Source organism: Physeter macrocephalus, chromosome 12 (assembly GCF_002837175.3).
Source record: "Physeter macrocephalus isolate SW-GA chromosome 12, ASM283717v5, whole genome shotgun sequence".
In the NCBI taxonomy this organism is placed as follows: Eukaryota; Metazoa; Chordata; class Mammalia; order Artiodactyla; family Physeteridae; genus Physeter; species Physeter macrocephalus.
This window is the reverse complement of record NC_041225.1, coordinates 69,727,560-69,748,838: the sequence shown is the minus strand read 5'-3', so window position 1 is coordinate 69,748,838 and position 21,279 is coordinate 69,727,560. Positions and strand designations below refer to the sequence as shown.

The window sequence follows — 21,279 nt, the reverse complement described above, 5'->3', positions numbered from 1 at the left end:
CGTCCGGAGCCTGTGCTCCGCAGCGGAAGAGGCCACAACAGTGAGAGGCCCGCGTACCGCAAAAAAAAGAAAAAAGAAAAAAAAAAAAGAAACAGCAGTATAGCTATAGGCATATTATATCAGGAAAAACTGCCAAAGATTTAAAAGCCTCAGCTGAAGGGAGAGAGAAAGCACTGCTTTTTAAATTTTTTAATATAAGCTTTGTAGTATTATTTAACATTTTGTATAATTTTGATTTTTAAAATATTTATACTGCTCCCCAAGAAAAGAACCAATGAGAATAAATCCAGAGATTATTCATATTTTAGCTTGTACCATGCATTAATGCCAGCACTCTACTTGGTTCAAATTCTCTTTGGAGATCCAACATTTGCTGAATTTAAAAAAAGCTCATTGCTCTCCATATGTCCTGTCTCCCTCAGCGACCAATATTTGAATTTTCAAAGATTGTATTTGAAACACTTCAAATATTGAAGTATTTAATATTTGAATTACTTCAAATATTGAAGTAATTCAATATTTGAATTACAGTGGATAAAAAAAATTCTCTTCTAGTTCCTGTGTGTGATTAGTGACTATCCCAAAGCATGAAATATGATTTAAAAATATTTGTTCTCTGAATGTTCATTTATTCTTCATATTTACTACATCACCTCTGCATGGCATTTGATAACCAAATGAAAGCCTCCCTTACTCTGCTTTGCCTTAGCCTGGTTCTCCCTCAATCTCCTCTAAGGTCATGACTCCATTACATCATTTAGGGTCTTCTCTGCTCTAACTTCTAATTTATGTAATTCCTACATTTCACCTTAAAAACTGCCAAACATTCAGTGTTTGTAAACAACAGTATTGTGCATATTTTTGCTAAGAACAAATATACATGTATTACAGTAAAGAAGTTTATAAATTCAGAACCTATTAACAATCTAGAGTACATACACTTTTAGCATAATAAAATGTATTTTTCTGAAGACTATGTGACAGTAAATAACTATCATAGAATTGAATTAATCAAACATAGACTCAATATTCTTTTTTTTAATTTTTAAAAATATTCTAGGGAATTCCCTGGTGGTCCAGTGGTTAGGACTCGGCACTTTCACTGCTGGGGTCTGGGTTCAATCCCTGGTCAGGGAACTCAGATCCCATAAACCGCACAGCACTGCCAAAAAAAAAAAAAAAACAAAAACCCAAAAATTTTACAAGGGTATTCTCCCCAGAATGTTTCTAACTGATAAATTCTGCCATACTGAGGATAATTTTATATACCAAAGCCTTCTGAGGAACTATAAAGTTGACATATTCATTAAAATTTAGTGTTTATGTTGAAGACTCACTGTAGCAAACTGGTGATTTTAAGAAAGCAGTTGAGGAGCAAATAAAATGTTCTCCATCCATGGTTCTTCACTCATGATTATGACTTGGCAAAGAAACAAACTCTGGTACTGTATGGATTTGTAGCTGGAAAATAATATATGAGATGTATAGTTGGAAAACCAAATGTAAGAAGAGTAAGAAAAATTTCAACACCAGGAAACCCCAAGGGTCAGATTGCTTAGTTGTCTCATGAAATCAATTAATCAAGTAGCGTAGTTTATGGTTCAAGTTTGAAGTTCATATGCCTTTCCTGGCAACCCATATATTGAGGGGACAAGAGGGATATACTAGAAAGCAATTTTACCTAAATTATTTGGATAATTGCTATAATATCCATTTAATTTTATAAATGGAATTAATTTTTCAATGTAAGGAAGGTTTTGTTAAATTATGTGTCAGACACTACTCCCGTGTACTCTTTTTTTTAAAAATAAATTTATTTATTTATATTTTGGCTGCATTGGGTCTTCGTTGCTGTGCACGGGCTTTCTCTAGTTGTGGTGAGCGGGGGCTACTCTTTGTTGCGGTGTGCGGGCTTCTCATTGTGATGGCTTCTCTTTGTTGCGAAGCACAGGCTCTAGGCACGTGGGCTTCAGTAGTTGTGGTGCACAGGCTTCAGTAGTTGTGGCTCGCGGACTCTAGAGCGCAGGCTCAGTAGTTGCGGCACACGGGCTTAGTTGTTCCGTGGCATTGGGATCTTCCTGGACCAGGGCTCAACCCATTGTCCCCTGCATCTAGAGTACATACACTTTTAGCATAATAAAATGTATTTTTCTGAAGACTATGTGACAGTAAATAACTATCATAGAATTGAATTAATCAAACATAGACTCAATATTCTTTTTTTTAATTTTTAAAAATATTCTAGGGAATTCCCTGGTGGTCCAGTGGTTAGGACTCGGCACTTTCACTGCTGGGGTCTGGGTTCAATCCCTGGTCAGGGAACTCAGATCCCATAAACCGCACAGCACTGCCAAAAAAAAAAAAAAAACAAAAACCCAAAAATTTTACAAGGGTATTCTCCCCAGAATGTTTCTAACTGATAAATTCTGCCATACTGAGGATAATTTTATATACCAAAGCCTTCTGAGGAACTATAAAGTTGACATATTCATTAAAATTTAGTGTTTATGTTGAAGACTCACTGTAGCAAACTGGTGATTTTAAGAAAGCAGTTGAGGAGCAAATAAAATGTTCTCCATCCATGGTTCTTCACTCATGATTATGACTTGGCAAAGAAACAAACTCTGGTACTGTATGGATTTGTAGCTGGAAAATAATATATGAGATGTATAGTTGGAAAACCAAATGTAAGAAGAGTAAGAAAAATTTCAACACCAGGAAACCCCAAGGGTCAGATTGCTTAGTTGTCTCATGAAATCAATTAATCAAGTAGCGTAGTTTATGGTTCAAATTTGAAGTTCATATGCCTTTCCTGGCAACCCATATATTGAGGGGACAAGAGGGATATACTAGAAAGCAATTTTACCTAAATTATTTGGATAATTGCTATAATATCCATTTAATTTTATAAATGGAATTAATTTTTCAATGTAAGGAAGGTTTTGTTAAATTATGTGTCAGACACTACTCCCGTGTACTCTTTTTTTTAAAAATAAATTTATTTATTTATATTTTGGCTGCATTGGGTCTTCGTTGCTGTGCACGGGCTTTCTCTAGTTGTGGTGAGCGGGGGCTACTCTTTGTTGCGGTGTGCGGGCTTCTCATTGTGATGGCTTCTCTTTGTTGCGAAGCACAGGCTCTAGGCACGTGGGCTTCAGTAGTTGTGGTGCACAGGCTTCAGTAGTTGTGGCTCGCGGACTCTAGAGCGCAGGCTCAGTAGTTGCGGCACACGGGCTTAGTTGTTCCGTGGCATTGGGATCTTCCTGGACCAGGGCTCAACCCATTGCCCCCTGCATTGGCAGGCGGATTCTTAACCACTGCGCCACCAGGGAAGTCCCACTCCCGTGTATTCTTAATGTAGGAATCAACAGGTAATATAGTAGAAAACAAAGTACAGGTGACAGATGGCAACTAAAATGCCTTCAGGCACAACATGCAACATACTTACTATTTTTTGAATAAAAAAATCTAGACCCAGATAAGTAGAAATGCTTTGGGAGGAAAATAATAAATAACTTGAAACCCAAAACTGTCCCAGAAAATCCAAAATGTGTCACTGGAAGTACACATCATTAAAAACACAGGGAGAGACACCATTCAATCAAAGAATACAGTGAGGGTCCATTCAATACTCATTTATCCATCTAGAATTCAACTGCATATTCTTGGAAATGTTTTTTTTAAACAAGAGAAATAAAAATGTAAGTAGTACAGGCAATTATGCTTCTGTTAAACTCAGTGAACATATGCCCTTGCTAATGGATATGATCAAACCTAAACTGTTCTACTGATGTTGACAAACCTGTGAAGAGAATGTATGATTTTATTTGAAAGGTATCCTTGACCATGGGTAAAGAACTCAGAAGCTTTGCCCATGTCACCAGGCCATGAGTAGTGATGTCTTCTTTGCTGCCTATCAGATTTACAGATGACTAGTTCAACCAGTGGAACTCTCTACTAATACGTTGGTTCCACTATCTAATAATACACTAATCCTTTTCAAAGGAGGGCCTCATTTTGTGGTCAAGCTGGTAGAAGGCCAACTCTTTTTCCTGTTCCCTGAAGAACATTGCCAAATGGATTTCTCTATTGAGTTCAATTACGTTAATCAAAAAGAGCACACATTTTGGAATCAGATTTAGGTAATTTACTTAACTCCCTTGAGCTTCAGTTTCTATGTGTAGAAAGTGAGAGAAATAATAATATCTATATTATATATATATATATGGTACTATATCTTGAGGGTACTATATCTACATTATAAGCCTGTGTGCTTCTCACAATACATGCTGTAGAATACATATTCAATCTTAGTTTGTGCTACTCTTTTTCTACTTGACTTCTTCTAGTCTGAGTGCTAACACTAACAATTTCTTGCCCTAATTTATTTAGCTTGGTTTTCTTATCTCTAGAGAATTTCTGCCTCACTAGATTACTATGAGGACACATATAGAAAAACAATGGGAGGACTTCCCTGGTGGCACAGTGGTTAAGAATCCGCCTGCCAATGCAGGGGACATGGGCTCGATCCCTGGTCTGGGAAGATCCCACATGCTGCAGAGCAACTAAGCCCATGTGCCACAACTACTGAGCCTGCGTGCCTAGAGACTGTGCTCTGCAACAAGAGAAGGCACCGCAATAAGCCCACACACTGCAACAAAGAGTAGCCCCCACTCACCACAACTAGAGTAAGCCCATGCACAACAACAAAGACCCAACGAAGGTAAAAATAAACTAAAATAAATAAATTTATTTTAAAAGAAAGAAAGAAAAACAATGGTAGAGATGTCAAATCCTTTAAACAAAAGTCTCCTGTATTCAGATGAGTTATTTGTTCCTTCTTTCTTTAGGTATGTGAACAATCATCTCACCTTGTTTATACACCTTGTTTTATGAGCAAAACTGCTACAGATATAATCATCAGAGATTTATAGATGTGGCAGAGCTAACCAAGGAAATCATTAAGAAACATTTGAGGACCTCAGCTTCACTCTTTAATTAGAGCGTGGTTAACACATAGTACTGTTATACATTCTCTTGTGTAGAAACTGCCACTAGGCTGAGCTGGAAGAGTTCCACAGTGTCCTGGACCTCTGAATACAAAACCCAGGAGTCTAGCTTGAAACTGGACTGTCATCCTCAACACTTTCCTGAACTCTCATCTCAGTACGGATTAAACATATCTTGAATTAGTCACTTCATCTCCGTCTCCAATGCCAATGCCCCAGGTCAGGTCCCCACTGGCTCTCAGCTGGATACCAGCAAAAGTCAGCCACCTGCTCACCTAATCTCCAGTCCTTCCTGATCAACCCAACTCCTTGCTGTCAACAGAGTGCTCTTTTTAAAAAATTAACTCCATCAGACAAGTTACACGTCTGATGAAAACAATGACCCCTCCACCACCCCCAAAGAAAGCCAGAGTTCCTTAACCTGCAAAACAGCCTCCTTTTTATTCTAACCCAGGCTACCTTTCTAACCTCACCAATTCCACCCAACACCACCACCCCCTCCCACTCAATTGCTTAGTGAAACAACATAGCATTGTGTCTAAAGCTAATGCTAATCAATTCTCCACTTCTTCCTTTTAGTAATGGAATGCTCAAGTTTTCGCTGAGCACCAGGACACCCTAAGTGTGATCATGTGATTAGATTGTGACCAATGGGATGTAAAGGAAAGTGTTGTGTGCTTATTTTTGAGTTTTGTCATTAAAAGGAAGTTTCTTGCTCAAAAAAAAATAGTACTGTTATGTTAAGAAGACTGTTCAAACCATAGCCAAGTAAAATCCAGAAACAAAACTAACCCATTATTTGCTGAATAAGAGAAATAGAACATTCAAGAAATTTAAAGTAAGATCAGTCTGTCAGCAGAATTTCTTAAGAACTTCAAACTTCCTTTTCAGACCCAGGAAATTTTCTTTAAAAGAGAAACTTAGAAATGCATTGTTGGCAGGAATTAGAAAGAAGCAAAGAAGAAACTTTTTTTTTTAAGTTAATACATGCCTAATCTAGAAACTATGTGGCTATTATGCCATTTTTAAGTGCCAAGCTCAAAGTAAAGAAGCTGAATTTACATCTCAGTATACTGTTCCCAGAATAATTGATCTTATTCCACTGTAGGCAAAAGTCTAACAAACATTTTGAACCTTTACCAGTTCCAGGTTATAACATACACTCAGTAGCAGTCCCTTCGTCATATAGGCAACTCCCTTTCTCAGAACTCAACCTTGAGCTACGAGCTAGGATCTAAGGTCTGGCGCCTGAGTTACTGGTTAGGGTTTCTATATTGACTTGATCCTCTACTTAGAGAGCCTGGGCCAGTATCATCACCAAGTTTCCTGACAGGAAATTGCTTTCTTCTCTTTCTTGAAATGAGATTTAATAAAAGAGCAAGAACACCTCTGCCCTCTCCCTGTGAGAGTAGACTTTAATTAGCCACAGTCAAATCAAGAGCAGAAACCACAGAGTAATTTAAACAGGGGGAGCTCACTATAAAGAATTATTGAGCAATGATAGGAGAGTAACTATAAAGATGGAATGAGAGCTCTAAAGGGTGCTGAAGAACTGAGGGAAAGAACTAAAAAAGAGGAACCTGGAGGAGATCAAACTTCAAAATTTGCTGAAGAAGGTATGGTTAAAGCCCACTTGATGCAGAGAAGTTGCCTAGGCCAGACATGGCCCAGAGTTGCCAGGAAAGCAGACACAAGCCTCTGGACACAGGTCATCCAGAGCTCATTGGCAGGCTGTGTGTGCAGGGGGAAAGAGGTGCAGAGAGAGTCAGGGGGCAGATGAGTCAGATGGCCACTGCAGGTGTGAGGCCTGGGATGCTCAGAGTCCATGTCAGGACAGCCACAGTAAACAATTCTATGGGGCACAGATGAGATGAAGCTAATGGGTGGGTACACAGAGGGAGCTGGGCTGCCACTGTGGGCACTTCTGGGACCGGGACCTAGAGAAGCCTCCCTCTACAGGAACCTAGCGCACCTCTGCATATGGCTTGGGACAGAGCAGCTCTGACCCACTGAACAGGACAAAGATTGAGCATCTTGCTCACTAGACAGCCAGCCTGAGTCCCAGCATGCCCATGCAGAGCAGCAACCTGGGCTGGGGTGAATGTTATGCTGTCTGGAGCTCCCAGCCACACTGCTGCTGTTTATCACAAGAGCTGAAGAAAACATACAGCAAAAGTTACACACTACAGGACCTTAGCACTGAGCTGAGCAGGGAAAAAGAAAGCACGCTCTTGAGGCTACCAAGCCATCAGAACCAAGAAGGAAAACCTCTCTTTCTCCTTCAATGTCTCTCTCCAGCGCCCCCTACTGTCAAGATATTGGGCCAGATGCCAAAGGAAAAATATTTACAGGGCCCAGACCCATTTAAACAGGTTAGTCAATGAAGGGAGCTGACAAGCAATGAATTAATAATGAGCACTTTCTCCCTCTGGCTGAAGCCCTCCATACAATCAGACCTGCCCAGTTAATTGCTCTCTCTGCTTTCCCCTAGAATTTAACTTGTCCCCATGTGCCACCTGCTTCCATCAACTCCCCAATAACTCTGATCTTCTAACCTGCCCCTCTAGCCATTTACAGTTGGATATATCAGAAATCTCTCTACAGCCCCTGTTGAGGGTAGCTCATAATTGTGAGCCAGTGAAGCCCTCCAGAGGAAGATACAGTATTGCACAGCTCTTTAAAGCAATTTGATAAGAGCAATCAAAAGTTGAATTAAAGATTAGGCAATTTTTAGAGTGATGGGATTGTTCTGTATGGCCCTGGCATGGTGTATATATATGACTCTATGCATTTTTCAAAACCCATAGAACTGTACCAAGTATGGACTTTAATGTATGCAAATTTTTAAAATTAACTAGGATGTTAGAGGATCACAGAATGCAATGCAGACTATGAGAATGAAGCAACTGTATCACAAATGCATGACATAATTTTTGAAGGGTGGGGAAGGAGCTGATTTAAAGTAACTTTGGAAAACGGTATCTTGACTAGATACTATAAAGCTAAAGATAAAAAGAACTGTATATAAATGCTCTAGTCTGTAAATTAGTTACTTTCAGTGTTACAGGTTAAGAATTCTGAAAGTACTTTACATCTATACTAGGGTTGAACAAATGATAAATAATAGATAATAGGAAACAGGTTCCTCAAAGTTAGAGGAAAAAGTTACAAATAAACAAGGGAGAAGCTAGACTAAACCCTGCAATACTAAGTTAGAGTTGGGGACATCAGTATAAATAACATGTTTAATTTATATACTTTGGATAGATAGTAGAGAAATAGATAATTATAATCTGTGTATACATGGGAATACGTGCATATGTTTCCTAGCTCTGTCCACTGAGAAAGCCAGGAAGCAGTGTTCCCCCAATAGCAGTGAGCACACCTGTGCCCAGATCTTGGTTTCTAAAAACCATTTTCCAATAGAAGGAACCAGGGCTCCTTAGAGTAACAGTTGATTCTAGGGTGCAGGCAGGGAAGACATAAGATGAGCCTGGAGAAAAATAAGTATAGTGCCAGAAAGAAAGGAAGTGCTCAGACAACAAAAGGGGCACTGGAACCAATCTGAAAGAGCTCCCAATGGCCAAAGATGGAAAAATCTCTACAAGCATGTTATTCTGATATGTGGAGATGAATTTTTTAAGAAATATATCTTTAATAGTGGAAAGTGGTTGCTCCTGAGGAGTAAGAAGCAGCAGAGGGGCAGGGACTGTTGTTTGTTGTCAAAGGTCTTAGAAAATGATTTGATGCTTTAAACCATGTCCATGTTGGCTTATATAGTTTTGAAAGAAAACTTTTAACTATATTGAAAAGAACAAACAAACAAAAAGAATGTGGGGTTAACAAGGGAAGATTTTGACAAGAGAGGGTTTTGTTTGGTTGGTTTGGTTTCTATGTTTTATTAAAATGGAAGACACTTAGCTAGTTTACATGTGGATAGAAAGTCAATAGAGGTAAAGAATAAAACTACAGGGAAGAGAAAGAAACAATTGATTAAGGTAAGTGTCTGAGGAGGGGAGGCAATCTTGAAGTTTGTTGGAAGGATTTACAGAGGACTGGGGATAGCACTAGTCAGCTCATTATTTCGAACCTATCCCAGGACAGAGAATGACACATGCAGAATCCCAGAAACCTCTGTCCAGTTTCCCTCTTGCTTCCTGCTGAGTCTTGAGGTACACCCACCCTTGCCTGGTATGGGGCGCTCTCTCATAAACCACAAAGGTGTACTCCCTGAAAATGTCATAGGCAAGTCTGTCGCTTCCTTGTCAGGGTCTACACTAATTATCTACAGAGATTTGGCAACAACTCTGCAGATTTAAGCTGAAGACCTCTTTTAAAGAAAAGCAAGATATGTGAATATACTTAATGCCACTGAACTGTACACTTAAAAATGGTTGCAACGGTAAATTTTATGTTATATAGGTTTTACCACAATAAAAAGTTTTTTTTTAAGGGAGATATAAAATTAGGGAGAGGGAATTCCCTGCTGGTCCAGTGGTTAGGACTCCACGCTTTCACTGCCAAGGGCATGGGTTCAATCCCTGGTCGGAAAACTAAAATCCTGAAAGCTGTGAGGCACGTGGCCAAAAAATAAAATGAAATGAAACAAAACAAAATGAAATGAAATAAAGGAGAGTCGTTCCTAAATCTACGACACTGTATTTATCAGATTATCTTTAGTGATGGAGTGAACCCCAAGGTTAAAATATTTAGAAAGGTGGAAGTCCAATTTTTCCTTCACTTGCAACTATGGAACTAGCCTTGGTTGGAAAGAAAGAACTCACTTCCCACATCACAGGGGCAATTTTGTCTTCCTAACAGTTGAAGAGTTTTCTTCTAGAACTATGACTCAACTCTTTGGGGGAGAGTTCCTTATCATGGTATGGTAGCTGAGGTATTTCCACTAAGTAGAATGGTCATGACATATTTAATATATTAAAACCTTTTTTAAGAAATCCATTTCACATTTAAAAAATTTATTCTCAACTTCAGAAATAATTTTAAAAGGACTGCTAAAGACTACTTTTAATTATAGTAATAAGCAAGGAACTAATAGGGGGTATTCAGTTAAAATGGAAGAAAATGCTTCCACTCAGCCTTATTTCTACATTTCATTCCTCACTTGGCCCAAACCATCTTCTAATACAATACAATCAGTTTAATCATGACAAGGTGATCATTAGTATGTAGTCCTAGCAAAATGGGCCTGGTGAGTTTTTTGATTTGCACATTCTTTGTTTGGGAATATAGCCTTAAATAACCGTATAGCAAATAAAATGACTAGGCAGGCCCACGCAGAGAAGGGAGTATTCTCAATAGCAAGTTGCCTTTATATGGGCATCTTTCTACATTCTAAAATTATGTCTCCATTATCTTGGTTAGAGTTCAACACTTTTAAATCTATAAGAAATATGTGATGCGTGAGTGCATATGATGATTCACAGATTTGAAATAACACCTACTCTCCTTCGGTTCTGGCATAAAATGTGTCGGTGAAGCCTGCAATTAAGAAAGTTATATTAGCCTGTCTTGCCACAAGGATGGTGACATCAATATACACATCCAGAGCATAAACACGTTAGCAAAAATGAGTTTAGAAAACAGTCTACTCCAGCAATGGCTGGTGTCTTGGTGCCTTTGCCATGTCATCTAAATTTTTGTCATTAATAATAACATTAATAATATTTACTAAATACTGTTATGTTGTTTTTTGTAGTCATCAGAACAGTCCTATGAGGTAGATACTATGATGGTTCCTATTTTACAGATGAAGAGAGGTTAAATAAGTTGCCCAAGATCATACTCTTAGCCAGTGGTAGAGCTAGGATTTGAACCCAGATCTCTCTGACTCAGATGTTCACTCTTTTGATCAGGACTAGTTACATAATTTGAAAAGCCCAGTACAAAATGAAAATGTGGGGAGCCCTGTTCAAAACTTATTAATAAGCATAGGGCCCTGTGTGATTTCACATGTTATACACCCATGAGCTGGCAGTGCTCTTAATCATATCACTTCCCTCCACCATGTCCTTCACCCCCATGCCTCAACCAAATTCAGCAAATATTTTGTCCAACCCACAACTCCACTGTAAGAGGTCCTGCAGGTCCTGCAGGTCCTGCATGGATTCCTAAGAGACACATGTCCAGTCTTGAGACAAACATTTATTTCTCAGTCAATCCTTTTATTTGCTGAGATTTCACATTATGCTCAACAGCAGAAAGTATCCCATAATTTTATGAGTTTTGAATATCAACCTTCTCTTTGGTTGGTCCCTAACACCTCCCTTTTAAAAAAATTTTTTTATTTTACATCTTTATTGGAGTATAGTTGCTTTACAATGTTGTGTTAGCTTCTACTGTATAACAAAGTGAATCAGCTATATGCACACTTATCTCCCCATTTCCCCTCCCTCCCACCCTCCCTATCCCACTCCTCTAGGTGGTCACAAAGCACTGAGCTGATCTCGCTGTGCTATGTGGCTGCTTCCCACTAGCTATCAATTTTACACTTGGTAGTGTATATATGTCAATGCTACTCTCTCACTTCGTCCTATCTTCCCCTTCCCCTCACCCCCATGTCATCAATCAATTCTCTATGTCTGCGTCTTTATTCCTGTCCTACCCCTAGGTTCATCAGAACCATTTTTTTTTAGATTCCATAGCATACAGTATTTGTTTTTCTCTTTCTGACTTACTTCACTCTGTATGACAGACTCTAGGTCCATCCACCTCACTACAGATAACTCAATTTTGTTTCTTTTTATGGCTAAGTAATATTCCATTGTATATATGTGCCACATCTTCTTGATCCATTCATCTGTCGATGGACATTTAGGCTGCTTTCATGTCCTGGCTATTGCAAATAGAGCTGCAATGAACATTGTGGTACATGTGTCTTTTTGAATTATGGTTTTCTCAGGGTATATGCCCAGTAGTGGGATCGCTGGATCATATGGTAGTTCTATTTTTAGTTTTTTAAGGAACCTCCATACTGTTCTCCATAGCTAACACCTCCTTTTTAATTAGTCTGCTTCCCTCTTTTAAAAAATAAATAACTTAGCCATTTCCATTGCAATTTTAAGCATATATCACAGTGTCATGTACTGCTCCTTCCCACTGTGATTATTTGCAGCTGCTTCACCCTAATGATGGAAAAAGGCCTCAGATCCTCGTAATTGTAGGGTCCTGATTAATGAGCTCTTTGCCTCTCTGGATCTCCTTTTGAAGATCTTTCCAAACCTTTCACTTGGCACCTTCATTCAAGTGGAATGTCTGGAGCTTGGTGGATGGCATGTTTTAGCGTAAACCTTTTACCGTCCAACACATATCTTGAGAACAAAGGAAATCTCTTTGCAGAGTTTATAGAGTAATTGGGACATGCAAGTTACATTTCTAGGGAAAGGAACTGGTTGTGTGTGGATATCTGTGGTGGAGGAGAGTTTGGAGCCTGAGGACTAGAAGACAGAGAAGGCATAATCTCTGCCCCTGGTGGGGCGTTCCACCTAATCTGATGCCTAGCCCCAGACTACCCCATCCTCACACACCTTTTTACTGTGATTTCTTTTTCTACAAGAAATTTTTTTAAATTAATTAATTTATTTATTTTTATTCATTTATTTTTGGCTGCGTTGGGTCTTCATTGCTGTGTGCGGGCTTTCTCTAGTTGCGACGAGAGGGGGCTACTCTTTGTTGCAGTGCGCGGGCTTCTCATTGCGGTGGCTTCTCTTGTTGCGGAGCACGGGCTCTAGGCACGCAGATGTCAGTAGTGTGGCATGCGGGCTTCAGTAGTTGTGGCTGGCGAGCTCCAGAGCACAGGCTCAGTGGTTGTGGTGCACAGGCTTAGTTGCGCCGCGGCATGTGGGATCTTCTCAGACCAGGGCTTGAACCCGTGTCCGCTGCATTGGCAGGCGATTCTTAACCACTGCACCACCAGGGAAGTCCCTCTACAAGAAATTTTGACTATTCCTATCTTTCTTTCTTCCTAATACGGGGTAAGAAGGGAGGAATCACAGGCAGCCTCCACCTGAGACTTCATACTTTAGGACTTAAATATGGGCTCCTGAAATTGGTGCCTCCCTACCTCTCATGGATAAAGCTGAATGAGATTATAGATAACTTATAAATTCTGCATGGAAAGAATAAAGCACAAGAAAATATCTAGAAGAGTAGTTCTCAATTGTATCAGACCCACTATCCCCTTTTTATAATGAAATATCCCTTCATTGTCCTGAAAGGGAATTCATAGATTATCTAACCTACCAACACACAGAAAAAAAAAAAAAAACTTTTTAAAATTAACATAATGCTACAAGTGTGATATAAAAGAGAAATAAAAAATTAGAGTTAGGGTTATGTTCAGATAATTATAAATAGGTTTTTCACCCACATCAATGCCTTAAAGGATATTTGATAGTTGGGCAGGACAATTTCTATGTCCTATGGAACTGTTCCAAACATCTGTCAATACTGGCCCTCAGCCACCAAATACCAGTTAGCATGTCTTCAATCACTGTAATAACCAAAAATGCACCCACATTTCCTATAACACATCCTAAAAGGAGGTACTGCCCCTGTTGAGAACCACTGGTCTAAGTAGGAGTGCCTGTGTACTGGATTCCTTTGGATTCTCCCTTGGTTAGGATTTCTAAGTAATAGAACAAGATATACTTGCCATACTCCCAGGCTAAGAGATCCAGGGCTTAACAAGCCTGAACTCAACAAGCATGCATTTTCTATTTGTACACAACTATTTTTAGGACACTAGTTTTAAAATAGTACACACACACACACACACACGCCACATTCACCAAGGTCTCTGACCACGAAGAGTGATGATGCTTTGGTTAGGGAGTGGCCATGCTATGTATAGACTGATGGTTTTGTAGAGTGAAGTAGAAAGAGCATTTATTTTGTGCCATATTTAAAACTTAGGGAGGTGGAATTGGTGGGTGTGTCGATGTAATACATTGGTTGGCCTTGTACCTTGTTTCTTGGTCCTCTCTGACACTTACCTTGGATTAAAGAAGACTCTGCATTGTAAACAAAGGCTGTCTCTCTGCCTGCTGAATACAAAATTGAAGCCAAACAGGGACCCAAAGGGAATAAGAGTCCCTTCACCCTCATGCCCCTTGACATACACCCCTAATTAGGATCAATCCAAATATCATTCACCAGACACTTAGAAAGATACTGAGATATGGCCAAAAAGAAAAAGGAAAAAAAAAAATTGAATGTCTGTGGAAACTTCTGTGAGTCACCCTCTAGCATTTACCAGAGTTCAGTGTTTTGCTGCCAGAACAAGCTAATATTTGAATGGAAGAAAAATTCTAAACAACCTAAGGGAAAACTTAAACAGCAAAATCCCTCTTCACCATGACCCATGATATAACATTTGCCCCTCTTAGGTTATGCTCATCCAAGAGCATGTTTAACCACAAGCATGGTTTCTGGGCGGTATAGTTCTTACATGGGCCATTAAGAAGAAAGTGGGTTTGAATCAATCCATGGGAGAGAAAAAAGTGTGTTCCAACTAAGGAAACCATTCATTCATGCATGCATACATTCATTTGTTTCCTTTCCCAGCTTAATTTCACTTATAATATATTGCATGTACCCTTAGCTCTCTTGCCCCTTCTGACACTCTGAGAAGCTCACTTGACTAAACAATGATCCTTGTTACAGGCAATGCTCCCTGTAGTCCATGCTTATACCTGTGCAGCTAAATGTGCCTGGTGAAGAACCAAACCATGCAGAGATCCCACTTTAAATTTATGATCATAAACCTTGAGTTGGCCCTTAATCCTGCCAGCAATCATACTATATTTCCCGAATCCTTTTATTATCCCTCTCTCTCAGGTGGTATTTCATACCTTCACCTCTGTCCTCAAACCTCAAGTACCTACTCACCACCCATTTTCATTCTCTGTTGATGACCTTGCCTCCTATTTCACTGAGGAAATAGAATGAGTCAGAAGAGAGCTCCCACAAACACCCACCACCTGCATCAGTGCCCAAGTCCTGGGCTTCTTTACTATGGCTGGTCTTCCGCTTATATCTCTGGTTCCTCCTCAGTCTTCTTTGTTGGGTTCTCTTCAAGTCTCTGACCTCCAAAACTTGGAGTATTCCAAAACTCATTCCTTGGACCTCTTCTCTTTATTTTCTTCACTTGCTTATTTCATGATTTCATCTAGTCTTATGGTCTTAAATATGATCCAATATATGTTGTGTCCAGCCTGCATTTCTCCCCTGAACTCCAGACTCACATATCCAGCTGCCTCCTTAAATCTCCACTTGGATGACTAATAGACATCTCAATTTAACAAGTCCAAAACTGAACTCCTGACCTCCTCTTGCTACCTCCCTACTGCCAAAACCTGTGCCCCTTCTACTTTTCCCCAGTTGCTCAAACCAAAACCTGAAAGTCATCCGTGATGCTTTTCTTCCTCTCATTCCCCACATCTTACTTGTCAGCTTAACCATCAACATATGTCCAGAATCCGACCACTTCTCATCACTTCCACTATCACTACCACTGTCTCTCACCCAAATTACTGCAGGAGCCTCCCAACTAGCCTCCCATCTTCCACCTTTGACACCATTCAGGCTCTTCTCAACACACAAGTCAGAGTGATGCTGATAAAACATAAATCAGAGAGGGTCACCCTTCTGCTCAAAAACCTTCCAATGACATTTTTAGTAAAAGCTCAACTCCTAAAATTCCTGTAAAGCCCTTCATGCTCTGCCCTGGCCCACTGCTTCTCCAGCTTCATCCCCTGCTTCCTTCTCCCTTGCCTGTTCCATTCTAGTAGGACTCTCTCTAAGCTTTGCCATTCCTTAAAACTTACAGGCACCTCAAGACCCTTGTACTTGCTGATCCTGGATGTTCTTCCCCAAGACACGACTCACTCACTCACCTCCTTCCCTCAGATGTCACCTTCTCATTGAGCCCTTCTCTGGTTTTTTTTTTTAACAATTTATTTATTTTTATTTATTTATTTTGGTTGCACCAGGTCTTCGTTGCGGCACGCAGGATCTTTGTTGCAGCTTGTGGACTTCTTAGTTGCGGCATGCGTGCGGGATCTAGTTCCCTGACCAAGGATCAAATCTGGGTCCCCTGCATTGGGAGCACAGAGACTTACCCACTGGACCACCAGGGAAGCCCCAAGCCCTTCTCTGTTTACGTGTCTGTGATGGCTCACTTTATGTGTCAACTTGACTCGGCCATGGGGTGCCCAGACATTTGGTCAAACATTATGCTGGCTTTCAGACTAGGACTGGAACCACACTACTGGCTTTGCTAGGTCTCCGGCTTGCCAACTGCAGATCCTGGGACTTCTCAGCCCCACTATGGGCCCCCTTCTCAGCCTCCATAATCACATGAGCCAATTCCTTATAGTAAATCATATATATATATATGTAATGATAGATAGATAGGTAGATAGATAGATAGATAGATAGATAGATAGGTAGATATTGAATAGATAGATAGATAATATACCTCATGGGGCTGTTATGGGGATTAAATGACTGAATATTTATGCTGTGCTTGGAAGAATGCCTAGTATAGTATTATAGTAAGTGCTATATTAAGTAAACTAAATTATATGTATATATACACATATCCGTCAAAAGTACAGAGTATATAGTGGTAGCACCAAAGATGGGAAGGGTCAATTTCCCCTTAGACACAAGGAAACCTTCACAGAGAAGGTAATATTTAATGTGAATCTTGGAGACTGAAGAACTGTTTACTAGACCAACAAGAAGGGCATTCCAGGCCAAGGACACAGAACAAATGTTTAAATCAGGAGGCTCAGAGATAAGAATAACTCTGTCCTCCCACCTTCCAGGAAGTGATGATCTGGAGTTGTCTCAATAAATCCAGCTTGTTTTTCCTACTTTACTCTTTAATTTCTTTATTATGTAAGTGAAGGTGTTGTTAACATTGAATATTAAATTATAGTCATTTCACTGTGTAGGAGAGAAAGTTTTAGAGATTGTTACACTCTTGGGAAATATTTATCCCAATCTGATGCACTGGGTGAAAAGAATCTGCTAGTTCTAAGTCACATTAATATTCTTGAAAGAATCTTCAAGTTTCTTATAGTTGATTGGTATTTACAATATCTTATCTGCTGATATGATCACTGATAACCGTTTTACTTTAAAATGTTACGTTAGAATTCATTTGTTTAATGAATTTCAATTTTTCCATATGCTTTATTCATTTATCTTATTAGTTAACTAAAAGTATGTTTTATTTATTGTTACATTGTCAGAAATACTAGCTAATAGTATTTTTTTAAAAATAAAACAAACCAAATGTCCATTAAAATATTTTCTAATATTTTTTCTATATTAAAAAACATTATATAAGGACAACATTACTTCACACACCTTTGACTAACTCCTTTTAACTGAATGATCTAGAAATCAGTGGAGAAGGACATTAAAGGGAAGTGGTCAAGGGGTCATCCAGGGAAGGCAGCAGGAGCTGGGCAGGATTCATCGAAGCACCACAATTAGATCTGGCCAGTTTTCAGGATCTGATCCAGAAACTCACTCCTGGCAGTGTCCTGGGTACAGGCCCCAAGAGGTTGACTCACGCACAAGAGATAGAGGTAGACATCCAAATGCCAGTTTATTCATTTGCAGTGAGAAATTAAACTCTCACATGGACCAGAATGTTCTTATTGGATAATTAGAATGCTCTCATTTTCTCCTTGAAGTCAAGGCAAAGAGAGACAATTCATACTCAGAAGGTACTTTACTAATTTGTCATGAGAAATCTCTGCATAGGGACAGAAACCTCAGTGTCTGTATGATCTGTATATTTTCTCCCTAGGGATAGCCTAAGTGGGAAGTCAAATCATAATCAAAATGTTGCTCAATAATAAGAATAAAGATAGGTAAACATATGGAACTAGACTAAAAGACTCTGTGGCAGACAGAATAGGATGTAGACATCTTTGGGCCCCCCCAAAGTTGTCTACATCCTAATACTCAGAACCTGTGAATATGTTACCTTACACAGCAAAAGGATTTTGCAGGTGTGATTACATGAAGGATCTTGTGATGGGAGGATTATCCTTGATTATTGAGGTAGGCCCAGTATAATTGCAAGCACCCTTATGAGAGAGAGAAAAGAAGGTCAAAGGCAGTAGGAAGAGATGTGACTATGGAAACAAGAGCGTGGGGTGATGCCAGGAGGGGCTATGAGCCAAAGAATACAGGCAGCTTCAAGAAGCTTACAAAGTCAAGGAAATGGATTTCCCCTTGAAGTCTCCAAGAAGGAATGCAGCACTGCTGTCACTTTGATTTTAGCTTAGTGAGACTCATTTTAGATTCCTGACCTGCAGAATTATAATTGAATAAATATGTATTATTTTAAGCCATTAGGTTGTGGTAATTCATTCAGAAAAAGGAAACTAATACTGACTCTGAGGCATCTGTTTTAGTTAAGATTAGATTCAGCTGTGAGTAGTAGAAACCCCCAAATATCAATATAAGTAGCTTGAAGAAAGTATGCTTGAACAAGTTATGATCTCTCATAAAAATAAAGTCCAGATTAAACAGTCCAAGACTGATATAGCAGATCCACCATTACCAGGTTCCCAGGCTCCCTCTACCTTGTTGCTCTGCTATACTCAACACAAGGTTTCAACTTCATGGTTCAAGGTAGCTGCTTAACCTCCAGCCATCACATACACATTCTAACCAGGAGGAAGAAGGAAAAGGTAAAGGAAAGCATGCCCTTTTCTTATGGAAACTTACTGAAAGTTGCACACACCATGTCAGCTTGCATCCCATAGACAAACAATTGGTCATATAGCCACACCTAGTTTCGAAGGAAGCTGGAAGTATGGTCCTTATTCTGGGTGACTTTGTGCTCATTGAAAAATAAAGGGTCCTATTCCTAAGGAAAAAGAAGAAAAGAAATAATGACAACTTACAATACCTACTACAGCATCAATCTCAGTTGAGATTATATTACAAAAAGAATCAAAGTCCTCAATAATCCATTAGCTGTAATCCCTACATCCACCTCTAATCAGAACCAGAAACATGCAAGCTAAGATTTCCTTTCCTAATCTGAGCTTGGATGGGTACTGACAGTTTTGCCTGTGTGTTTTTTTAAAATCTAGAGATTGAAGGTTAATCAATCCTTTATTGACTGATATCTTTAGATATATTAAAATATCTTCAATTAGGTTATTGACGTTTTATTGAGAGCTGGCCCAAGTGTGTCTCTTTCAGGTAATTATATGTTTTTCTGCCATGATCCTACAGTTTATTCTCAGAGGGCAGTTTTATTTCCTCCTTTACAAGTCCTTAGAAGATACTTCTCCATGGCCCCAAAGGATGATAGCAAATTATAAAGGGGAAACATCTGGCATTGGGTTAAAGCCTGGTGCCAACAGACAAGTTTCACTATTTCATGGCTGCTAATCATGGTCAGCCATTCCAATCTTAGAATTGTCTGAAATTTGTTCCAATATGGAACAAAAATGTGACCATGTAGATAGTTAAGTCCAATAAAACTACTTGAAAGATAACTATGCAGTTTGCCTCTGAAATTCTTTTTAGCTAGACTCAGGGCTGGTCTAATAAGTAGGTGAAGTGAATACTGATGCTCATGGAATTACAACATGGCAAGCATAATTAATATCCCCATTTTGCTGATGAAGAAACTGAGGCCTAGAGAAGTTAAGCAATTTGCCCAAGGCTAAGGTTATTCAATGTCACAGTGAAGACTCAGACTTCTTAACCAGAGTCTGACTCCAAATTATTACACTATTGATATGATTCAAGAAATTTGGGGAATATCTCTGCTGCAAAGTATTTCCCCATTAGTTTTTAAGGTGCCTGAAATTTCAAATATTCTTTTGGTCTTGAAAGCAAATATAATGGCAAAAGTAAAGCTAACCCTTTAGAGAATCCAGGGGAAAACATCATCATGTTCTTTCTATCTCCATGACCAATACCTTATTTCAGGCCACCATCATCTCTCACCTGGATTACCACAATAGCCATCCCACTGGCCTACATTTTCCCAAGATGGCCCCTTCCAATCTGTTCTCCACATTATAGCCAGAATGATCTTACCCATATGTACATCTGATCATGTCATTCCACTACTTAAACCCTTTCAGGGACTCTTCATTGTCTTCAGCATGGTCTACACCAGTGGCTCTCAACCTATTAGGAAAAATTTTATATAACACATAATTTTCATCAAATTTACTATCCCCCTCCTTACTATCCTGAAAGGAAACTCATAGAGAAAGTAACCTATCTATATACACAATTTTAAAATAATTTTAATCTAACACTCTAACTTTAATATAAAGAGGAAATAAAAATAATTAACATAAGCAACATTAGTTCAACTTTAAATGCTTGGTCATGATTACATTAGAAGCAAGAAATCCTATAAATTGTGGGGGAGTGGAGACAGTACTGCCCTCCTCCTATCCCCCACCCCTGCTGGTTTAAACTCTTTAATGTGATTTGTAAAGTATTTGCATTCTGGACTCTCCTCACTCTCCAGCCAATACTGTCACTGGTCAGTTTGCCTTGGACTTTAATCCTCATAAACTACCTGAATATCCAATACACACAATGGTCTATGTAGCTTACTGGTCTGTAGAAGCCACTTTTTCTAACTGGAACTCTTCCTCATCCCCTCTCCAGCTTTATCTGGCTAATTCCTTCTCATTCAGGTCTCTGCCTAGAAATAATTTCCTCCATAAAGCCTCCTCTTGATACACCAATGAGACATGGCATCCTCCACAGCATCCCGAAATTTCCTCTATTATAGCACATGTCAGTCCCATAGCGTTGCAATGATTTCTTTACTTCTCTAGCCACTCCCTGAACAACGAGTTTCTTGAGGGCACAGACTGTGTTGTGGTCGCTGTTACAGCTTGTTAGACTTGTTAGAGGAAAAGGAAGTTGGAGAGCGTCGAAGACTAAATTAGCTGAACTGTCATGTTTATACTGAAGGACACTTTTGAGAAAGAAATAATGAGGTTGGGAGTATTATGGTCAGCTATTATTTTGGAAATGTATAAAAATGAAAAATACAAAACACATTTTGAGAAAAAAATATAAGAAACCTGACAAACATCACCTCAGCCAGGTTGTTAAGGTCAACATCAACAGTGATGTCATGTTGATAGTATGTATCCTTGTTAAATTGTGATAAAAATGGCACTTTACCTCTGCAGTATTCCTACCCAAAACCATAATCCCAGTCTAATCAAAAGAA

General features: G+C 39.2%; 1 long non-coding RNA gene across 1 annotated transcript in view; it reads right to left on the bottom strand.

Annotated features, from left to right (window-relative positions):
- Window positions 1-20,192, bottom strand: part of LOC114487271 (uncharacterized) — a 74,087-nt gene extending 53,895 nt beyond the window's left edge. Inside the window, exons 1-2 of the long non-coding RNA XR_003682230.2 lie at window positions 20,115-20,192; window positions 18,783-18,924 (exon numbers count right to left, since the gene is read on the bottom strand). This is a non-coding gene — a long non-coding RNA (uncharacterized lncRNA). The remainder of the gene's footprint in view (window positions 1-18,782; window positions 18,925-20,114) is intronic.
- Window positions 20,193-21,279: the final 1,087 nt, after the last annotated feature.